General features: G+C 39.0%; 1 long non-coding RNA gene across 2 annotated transcripts in view; it reads right to left on the minus strand.

The window, feature by feature from the left end:
• LOC310704797 overlaps positions 1-5,507 on the minus strand; it is a 37,338-nt gene extending 31,831 nt beyond the window's left edge. For both annotated transcript variants that reach the window (XR_014525012.1, XR_014525013.1), the window contains exon 1: positions 5,362-5,507. This is a non-coding gene — a long non-coding RNA (uncharacterized lncRNA). The remainder of the gene's footprint in view (positions 1-5,361) is intronic.
• Between the last annotated feature and the right edge of the window lie 5,359 nt (positions 5,508-10,866).

The following is a 10,866-nucleotide window of genomic DNA, read 5'->3' on the forward strand; positions in this document are numbered from 1 at the left end:
GTCGTCAATACTGAAACCTAATATGGCAAATTGAAATGCTTTCAAATCCTAAAGGCAGGAACACACAAAGCTTCACTTTTCCAGACTGCCCCTTTCTAGATCTATTGGTAAAGATAAGACAGTAACTTATATTTTCTGAATCAAACCCAGGAAGCATCATTCCCTTTGATGACTACAAGTGTGAGAACACATAGCTATAGTAACTTATCATCTTCCCCAAAATGGCAACTAGTAGGCATTGCCCTAAGTTACAGTTAGTTACAAAGTTATGAGTATTAAGCTGCATTGCATATTACAGCCCTGACTCCAAACAGGTATAAATTCTGCTTGAAAATAAAACATATTTGATTTAAAAAATTGAGAATGAAGGGGTTATTTTTTAACGAAGTCACTTTTTAGACACACATTTCACCAGATTTATATCCCTAGAGTGTTTTATCTTGTGCAGAGATTTCTGCTTGATTTACTGGGTTCTGCAGAAATTCTGAACTGGCATTGGAGTTGTAGGCTGCAAAGTGAATTAGAGCAGTTATAGCATGTTACCTGACCTGATAGGTGTAATTCATCACATTTTAAATGTGGAGGGCACTTTGTAACACTTACTGCAGGCTGCAGAGGCAGTAATAATGACACCATGCCTTGCTTTAATGAGAGATTTCTAACAAATGAAGGGAAGTGTCTAATGGCCCTCCTAAACTTAAAAAACACTGGAGTGAACAATCAGAATTAATGTTGCAAATTATGTGCACACATTATTAAATCAAAATTAGGAATCAGTTTGAAACTGATTTTTATCATCTTTGTTGAGTGGAACCACTAAACACTCCCTCCCATTTGTGGAAATGGAATCTCTGGAACAGCAGTCGCTTACAAAAATCTGCATCTTATGTTAATACGTAGATGGACAGATGGCCCATATACTTGAGCAGAGCTATCTCTAACCTAGAAAACAAAAGGTTGCCAAAGGTTGTGGGCAATTCGATATTCTGAACCCTTATATTTGACTCATACGTTCTCTTATTCTTTCAGTTTCCGCCCCCAAAAATGCTTCATAATTCAGAAACAAAACCCAGATACATGTCTTGACTCTGCCCTACCAGAATACCATTGAGATACCTGGGGCCCACATGAGAAAACAACTGTGCATTCAGTTTCCTCAAATAACTGAGAAGTAAGCATGGAAGCTACCAGTTCAAATTCTGCTTCAGATATGAACCTACTAGGGATAGCTCTTCACAACCTGTCAGCTTCAACCTTATATCCGTAGCCCTACTTTACAGGGCTATAAATTCCTGAGACTTTCTAAAGCACCATATACATGCTAATTAAAAGTTAACACAGCTTTTCGTTGCTCACTGCAACTTATTTTCAATATTAATTGAATAAATAATGGTGAACACATACACATACATATCTATATATCACATATACAACCACACATACGTGCAAATTGCCTAAAGAATAAATAATGGTGAACACATACACATACATATCTATATATCACATATACAACCACACATATGTGCAAATTGCCCGGAGAAAATGATTTCAGTAATACAGTAATATGACATGGGCCAGAGGTAAACTTCAAGAAGAAAAACATATCTGAAGCCACCTAGATAGTCAGCATGGTAAAAAATATTCCATGCATATTATTGGACAATACCAGACAATGTGTACGTGTAAGTGGATTGTGAAAGTATAATTCATTAAAATTCCATTTTTTCTACTTTCTTACAGCGTAAATTTATGTCACATTGTTTATCAGTTACTCTGCCAGATCCTGAATTTCACAGTTTCTCCTCTGAGTCGCTATATTTGTGTGCAGTCCCCTGCTGTTTTCTGTTTGCATATTCATAGCTGAACATGCCTTCCGACTTACTAGTGAGCATCTATTATGACTGTGATCTTTTCAGAGGCAGTTGTTCACATTAACTGAGGGAGAAATATTGGCCAACAAGATGTGTTTGTGCTGTGAGGCTATAACAGACAGTGTCATTGCAGAGGGCCCTTTCTAAGCAGCTGAATGATGGTTATAAGGGTTTGTCTGCATTGCTTGGATCAGGGTGCTAATCTTAGAAAACCAAACAGTACTTAATAATAATGCAAAGGTTGTCTTCCTTCCTCTCCCCCCAAACTTCTGCTGAGTTCATGTTACAAAATGAACTTCTTGCTGTATACAAAAATATAAACAAAGGGGCATAGGATGCTCCTAAAATACAAAAAAACGGAACATGAAATTCACATTTTATCTAAACAAGTGTCAAACGTATTTAATTAGCCGTCTCCTGGACCAGTGAGCCTTCTGAAACTAATGTTCAAGGGATGTAATCAAATTTGGCATAAGATAAACCAGAGAATTATGTTAAAATCTCTGCTCGACAAGCAAAAATGTTCAGATCAAATTATAAACGTGTTATATTCATTAATACATACATACAGGGCAAATGTTTAGTTTGCCAAACATTTGTCCTGTATGTATTAATGAATATACCGCATTTATAATTTGATCTGAAAATTTCTATTTTCTCAATTAGAACAAGCCTAATTGAGAATAAGGATATTAAGCTCAGTACCAAAGTTGAAAGTCCACAAAGTGATACTTATCCCTTAGTTCTTGTTATACGGATTAGAAACGTAAGACAATGAAGAGCCCATTTGTACATTAAGTCCGCAATGTGAGAGATGCTGTAGCAGGTCTGCATCCCATGGTGTTCTGGTAGTATAAGAATTCCAAGGCCACTTGAGAGGAATCAGTTTTGCAGCTATATGAGTGTCACCAACTACAAGTCTTCATATAACTAAATCATTCCCAGAGTAGACCCATTGAAATCAGTAGATAAGTTATTAATTTCGTAGGTCTACTCTGAGTATGACTACCACTGGATATCACCCCACATCTGGGTACTCTCAGTGTTTCTACATTATGAGAGCATCATCAGATGAAGCCATGCAACCTCCAGAGGTGTGGGAGTCAAGTGTAATACAGAAGAAACAGCCCCTAAAATAATCAGTGAAAACCAACTGATATTTTGGCATTTGTGGATTTGGAATCTGGGTTAAATACTGCCAGATTATGTGGCATTTAGCAAGACACTATACAGCGGTACCTCGGTTTAAGGACAGTCTTGTTTACGAACGATTCAGTTTATGGACTCCGCAAAACCAGAGGTTGTGTCCCAGTTTGCAAACTTTATCTCAGTCTAAGAACGGAATCCGAATGGTGGAAGGACACCAGCAGCAGGAGGCCTCATTAGGGAAAGCACGCCTCAGTTTAAGAATGGTTTTGGTTTAAGAATGGACTTCTGGAATGGATTAAATTTGTAAACTCTAAATTATGTCTCTAAATTATGTATCGGTAAACAGATCTCAGCCACAAAAATATGACAAGATTCCATTTTTGGTTTGTTTTTTGTAACAGAAACTATAATTTAAATCTGGTAAGTGTAAAAACCCCTGATCCTTCCAAATACAACATTTACTTCATTATAGCTAGATTATAGATATATTGATATATATATAGATTATAGCTATAACTCGGCAAATCTCATTGCAAGCAGATGTACCATATTTTTATAAGTGCTGTTTCTACGCTAAATTATGGGGCTCCTATGTCTGGGCCAAAGATCCAATTTATATTAAAAAGACATCCTATATTGGCTCTAATCTTGACCCAGAAATGTAGCCTGCAATTTCATCTTCCAATTGTCCTAGGTTAACATCAAAGGATTACCTTTTAAGGGTCTTGGGCACTGGTATTTGACATATAATAGGGTTACATTATATTTGTAAACAGTCCAAAGTTCTATAAGAAACATTATGGTAAAGTTGGATCATATTGTCATTTGTGGAGGGCTTGTCCTAAATCCAAAGATAACAGGATATTCCATACTGCTAGAACTGACTGCAGTGTATTCTAATTTCTCCCTCGCCCCCAAGATAGTAACACCATTCCATATATCAGAAGATAATTTATAGTGCTGCTGTAAATATGCTGCCATTTGAAACTTGGCAGGTGCTTGTTCTGTTTGTTTTATTTCAAATATTTCTAAGCTGCCTTTTAAAACAATTGTCTTCCAAGATAACCACACTAATCAAAAAGTTGCAAAATAATAAACATTAAAACCATATACAGTCAAACCTCGGCTCCCGAACGGCTCCGTTTTCAAACGTTTCAGCTCCTGAACTCTAAAAACCCGGAAGTAAATGCTCCAGTTTTCAAATGTTTTTAGGAAGCTGAACGTCCGACGAGGCTTCCACTTGAGTGCAGGAAGCTCTTGCAACCAATCAGAAGCCTTGTCTTGGTTGTCGAACGTTTCAGAAGCCAAACGGGCTTCCGGAATGGATTATGTTTGACAACTGAGGTTTGATTTACTCATTACAAATAAGCCAGCTACAGTATAATCTATAATGTATTTTGGAAAGTTGTTTGTTCACTATGCATTTGGACACCTCTTAAGATATTCTAACCAAAATTTGTCTGACTGTTCCTGAGCAGGTTTCCATATATGTTTGGATACAACTGGACACCATTTTGAATCAAGATGGATTGAACCACTTAAAATTTCAGTGATTAATTACCAATTTCAAAACTGCAAAACCCCTTTCATTTCAATCCCTGTATGAGCCCCTGGAGAGTTGCCGCCAATGAGATCAAATAATACTGAGTGAGATGACCAATGGAGTGACTCAGTATAAGGCAGCTTCATATCTCATATGCTGGAATAGGGCATATCTGGGATACAGTGCATTAATGGAGCTCAGTGCGTGACTGCAGAATATAAGAGTCTTAATTACCTATCACAATTGCTGGTTGTGTGAGGAACTTTTTGTTAACTACTTATACTAATGATCTATTCAGAGCACAGCAAAAACTTCCTGTAATGCTAATTTGATATTTGACTTTATGCATAGCTCATCCTTTGTCCTGTAATGAGACTGTGTTCTGTATGTCAATGAATGCTGAGCAGACATCTTACTTTCTAAGAAGATACACATAAAACTGATGGATGCCAAGGCAAACGCTTATGAAAAATACTCGGAAAACAAGATAATTGCCAAGCAAAACTTTCTCTGCTCAGGCCATATGGAGAAAGCAGAGGAACACTGAATGAGTGTTTTGTTTATGAAGATGTACAAAAAATGCTAATGTATACTGAGGGAACATCTTTCTGCTGAAGATATACGAGGAATGCTGTCAAATTTGAAATGGGTTTTTGCTAACAATGCGATAAGGGTGGCACTAATAGCTCCAGAGTAGAGGGTACACCCTATGCTTTTCACAAAGTATAAAGAAGAAACGAATTATTCAACTCTAAAAGCACGGTTAGCCCATACTCATAATTATGAAAAATATATTACCAACAGTGGCTTCAAGGACAGACTCAGCTATAGGTCTTCTCAATCTTCTGGCCAAAAGAACTGGAGTAGCTTAATTGGATGCAGCAAGAAACTACTCTTTACAATACAGAAAGCCTCACACTTAATTTGCAATCAGCTTCCAGCCGTGGAGCTCTTCCTGGAATGATTAGGTGGGCCACATGACACTGCATGGTCACATGATGATTCCAGGAAGAAGAATTGTCTGGCTAGAAGCTGGCTGCGAAGAGTTTGTTAATGTAAAAAAAGGTAGCTTCATCCACCCTACCAGGTCTTACAAATGTTTCCGTGAAGGTCTCTTGCGCCCCACAAAAAATGTGGGGGGGGGGGAGAATGCTTGTTTTGTGGGAGGCCAAACATTTGAAAAAAGAAAAAAGCCCACCCCAATAATTCAGCACAGCCTTAATGTGCAACCTATTTCTCTTTTAACACAACATCTGAGCTTTACCATCTGTAACAGGCACTTATTCAACGAGGAATATTCAGCCCTGCAGTTGGCAAACCTGCTTCAGAACATTTAGTCCTGGACTTCAGAGCACCTGCAGCCTTTCTAAGTAGTATTATTTGGCAACACATTTGAACCATGTGACTAACTCTAACAGCATCCACTAATATAAAACTTTGTTCAAGAACACCCATGTAAGTATCCTGTATTTTTGTCCCAATTCAAAACGTTCTTTTTGGAAGAATGAAAAACAACAATCCTTAGTTCTTATCTTCAACAAGAGAACTTATCTTTCAGGTTTGGAGCTGACAGCCTTGGATATGTTCCGACTGACATTTCAAATCTTATGTCCATCTTTAAAAGACTATTTTTCTGTGTCTGTGGAATGCTTCAAAACTGCAAGGAGGAGGGTGTGTGTGTATATATATATTGTGGCGGGGGAGTGAATGCCTTTGGATGATCTGCTTCTGAAGCAATTAAAACAGTTTTCAGGAAGCCACACACACATATTTTTTAAAAAACTTTCTTCATGCCAAATTTCCCCTTCCTACAGCAGTTACCAGGCATTAACTAAGAGGAATGAAGTCTTATTAATTCATGCTCTCCGCCCAAACAGAGAAATGGGGCTTTCTTCCAAGACTGTAACCTCTTTATCTTTATCTTAACTAATCAGTATGTACAGCCTGAAAAGAGATTTAAGAAAAACAATCTAGCTCAGCTGTCTAAAGTTATTGCAGGGTCTGCTGTGAAGATGTAAAAGTAGCAAGAACAATGGTTACAATATTGTTTGATCACAATTCAGTTATAAAATATGGATTACATAACTAAGTGAATCACAGAGATCTCTGATATGCGGGAGAAAAGAGAGGAGGCTGTTGAAAGGCATAAGGCTTGCCATGTGCACGCTCTATTCATGTTTGTCTACACTCCTTTCTGGCAAAACCAGGCATGCTGGTAGATAGAAGAACATAGAAAACCAATTCTTTTTTAATTTTTTCAATTTTAGTAATATTATGTTGTGGCAATATGTAGCAAAAGCTATTATGCATCAACCGCCATTGCTTCTCATGGGGAAAAGGGGGGAGACAAGGGGGGGACCAAGGAAATGACATAGGAAGAAGGGAGAGGGACAAATAGTTCTTTTCATGGACAAACTCAAGAAAGGTAGTTCATGGTGCAACTCACAATGTGTAAGCTTCACAATCTGCTGGAACTGGAGTTCCCAACCAAGTCAGCACTAGCTTGGTGCTGTAGAATGGCAAGCCAAAGGATACAAACAACTTGGCCCATGCACTCTTTGCAATAATGAGCAGTCCTTAAATATTAAGCATGAAGAACAGTGCAGTGCAAATGGGAAAACGATTCTTACTATACCTACTTGAAGTCACCCTCCAGTCATAGGCACCGTTTTATGTAATGTTAGTATGATAACCCGCCCTGTGGAACGCCCTCCCATCAGATGTCAAAGAAATAAACAACTACCTGACATTCAGAAGACATCTTAAGGCAGCCCTGTTCAGGGAAGTTTTTAATGTGTGATTTTAGTGTTTTTTGGTTTCTATGGAAGCCGCCCAGAGTGGCTGGGGAAACCCAGCCAGATGGGCGGGGTACAAATAATAAATTTATTATTATTATTATTATTATTATTATTTTATTATATACGGGTGACGCTGTGGGTAAAACCTCAGTGCCTAGGACTTGCCGATCACATGGTCGGCGGTTCGAATCCCCGCGGCAGGGTGCGCTCCCATCGTTCGGTCCCAGCGCCTGCCAACCTAGCAGTTTGAAAGCACCTCCAGGTGTAAGTAGATAAATAGGGACCGCTTACCAGCGGGAAGGTAAACGGCGTTCCGTGTGCTGTGCTGGCTCGCCAGATGCAGCTTTGTCATGCTGGCCACGTGACCCAGAAGTGTCTGCGGACAGCGCTGGCTCTCGGCCGATAGAGTGAGATGAGCGCACAACCCTAGACTCTGTCAAGACTGGCCCGTACGGGCAGGTGTACCTTTACCTTTAGTATGATAATTGGCTGCTTTTGTGCCATTTAGCAACAATGCCACTTACTAACCGCTAAAGTTTATATTTTTAAATAATAGGCTAAATACATTGTTTCTTTATCCCAGCAAGCTTGAGATCTGTTTGCACCTAATTGTCTGTTGGACACTTCCTATACCTTTTCTTGCTACAAATTGCAGACTTGGGGATTTAACATCACGCCCAATTCACCCCACACCATTCTGCTAAACATGCAGCCCTAAAGAGTAATTGAGAACTCAAAAGTGGGATCTCTATTTTCTGACGTTTTGGTTGATCCTAATAAAGGTCACCTCCTAATAACTATCACTATTTTGTGAGAGGGTTTCATTGGCATACCAGAAATTTAGCTTGGTGGTTTAAAGCAGTTTGGTACAACAAACTAACTTTAAAAAAGAAATACTTTTTTACGGTCTGCAAAGTTATAGGAAATGTACTTTGAAAAAGTATAGGATAACAACTGATTGACAGGAAAATTTATAACTTCCCTATAATCAAATCAGAACAAATGGACACACCATGTACCGGTAACTTCTTTGAAAGCTTTGGGCAAACTATGAATGAATGCTCAACAAACTTGTTTGTAGGAGCCGAAAGGCATTATCCTTTTGGATTTCTCATAGTTTGGACCAATATGGCTACCTGCGCTATTTGATAGCAATTTTAAGCCCTACAGACAGGGATGGTATCATTTCTACACTCTGCCCAGTGCCTTGCATGCTGTTCATTTTTGCAGTAACTGCAATGTGGTAGAGTGAAAAGAAGAGACTTATTTATCTCCATGAGTATACATTGGTTTCTTCTTATTTAAGAACTCTCTATTTAATGGGGATCATAAATCATAGCAATAATATTTGGTTTATAATAAGGATTGGGAACCTGTGGCCCTTAAGATGTTGTTGGGCCTATAGCTCGCATCAGTCCTAGCCAGCATGGCCAACAGGGAGGGTTGATGAGAGTTCTAGAAGGCCAACCCTGGTTTATAATGTGTTATCAGTTGCTATGAGCCCAGTGACATATAAAATGCATAGCTGCACCTTTCAGAAAACCCCAAACTGACTATTTGGTATCTTGCAAGGGATAACATCAGTTTAAAATGTTTTCTATGATACATGGTTCTTTAGCATTCAGTAGTAATTCCCCACCCCCCACCCAATTTGAATCAAGACTGAATTGGATTCTCTGGAATGTGTCAGCTACTGTGATTGCTTTATTATGCCACTCCTAGCTTATCAGATTTTAAATTACCATATAAATCTACATACTTAGACAATAGAAGAAACATCGGTTTAAATGTATCTAATCTCATTTTCAAAGTTAGATAAGAAATAATCAACACTTTAAAATCAAAGTGATAGCCCTAAGCTAGGATCTGGGAGTCTTAGCAAAATTATCTACACCAATCATCATTAACGATAATAGTACTTGCAAAGCAGAAAACACTGCTGTAATTAATTGTAACACCTACAGGGTGAGAAGAACCAGGAGAAAACCTTCCCAAATTACATATTATTTGCTAAATTGCAATGCCATGATACAAAGACAGTTACTATATGCCAACAAAAAACAGTTCTCTTTCATTCTCAACATTAACAATGACTCTTAACATTCTTAACAATGGTCTCAACCTCAAAGCTCATATTATTAGAAGGGTACTGGACGTGAGTCATGTATTCCATTGGATTATTTTGGACTTGTGCATGACCATTGTGCTGCTGTTCTAAAAGTGTGTATCTCATGAATGAAGATAAAGACTAAGGGATAGGACACAGGTATTAGATTCAAACTAGGTACAACACATGATAATTAACAGTTTTAATGGTATCATCACAGATCTAGAGTCAGCCCCTCAGGCAGACTCTGAGGTCACCAAGGAGGCAAAAACTAGGTATCATCATCAAGCCTTTTATTGGCATCACATACAAACATCCAGAGCAGCTTCGTCACGCTGGCCATGTGATCCGGAAGTGTCTCCGGACAGCGCTGGCCCCCGGCCTCTTAAGTGAGATGGGCGCACAACCCTAGAGTCGGACACGACTGGCCCGTATGGGCAGGGGTACCTTTACCTTTTTACAAACATCCATAGCAAATCAATACAGAATTACCACCTTCCCAGTGACACAAAACATTTGTCAAATGAAAGAGGCAAAGCAGTCTAACATTACATCTCTAGGTCTCCAGGGAGATCAGACGTCTGCAAAGTGTTTCAACGACAAAAAACCAGATAAAGATATTTAGCCACTAACTTGGTGAGCTCCTGATTATTCCCCAATACCAGAAAATGTATGACCTCTAACTTTGGTTTCCATTTGGGAATGCAAAGTTGATCTAGGAACTGCTGGTGGAGATCAACATATAGTTTACGTCTAAGAACCATATGTGTAAGAGTTTCCACCTGATGGTCTTCACATGGGCAAATTCTTTCTCATCCCCCATTCCCGAGAACCTTCCCCATAGGAAGTTTGAAGGATTTGAATTAAACCTGGCAAGTGAAAATGCCCTCCTTTCTTGAGGACTAAGCAAAAATTCAAGATAATTGTGGTTAATTTCATGTGCCCAAGAAAGCTGAAAGTTAAGAGGGGAGCATGTTTTCTCTGCTGCTGCTGTTAGTTCCTGGCGTTCCACAACCTAGTTTTTATTATAGCTTTGGCAGATGGTAGGGACAGTGATCACAAAGATTCCACTGACAGCCCAAGTTGCTGTACCTTTATGTTAAACCGTTGTAGCCCTGGGGAAGGAAAGGGATCTAGCAAAACTTCACTAAGGAGAGGATCTTTATCTGTTGCAAGGCAGATGTTTAACCAGCATGTAAGAAATCTCACCCAGACTATGGTCTCTAACTTGTGTTGACCTCCCTCTAGACACAAGGCTGCATAGGGTACACAGCATGGGACAGCAAAAATCTTAAAAAGGAAAGCTGCCTGCACTTGTTCTACCAGCTGGGTAAACCCTGGCAGCCAGACTGGAATTCCGTAGAGCAATTGAGCTATAACTTTGGCGCTGAAGACCTT

The sequence above is a fragment of the Podarcis liolepis genome (genome assembly GCF_965112155.1).
Source record: "Podarcis liolepis genome assembly, chromosome: 4".
In the NCBI taxonomy this organism is placed as follows: Eukaryota; Metazoa; Chordata; class Lepidosauria; order Squamata; family Lacertidae; genus Podarcis; species Podarcis liolepis.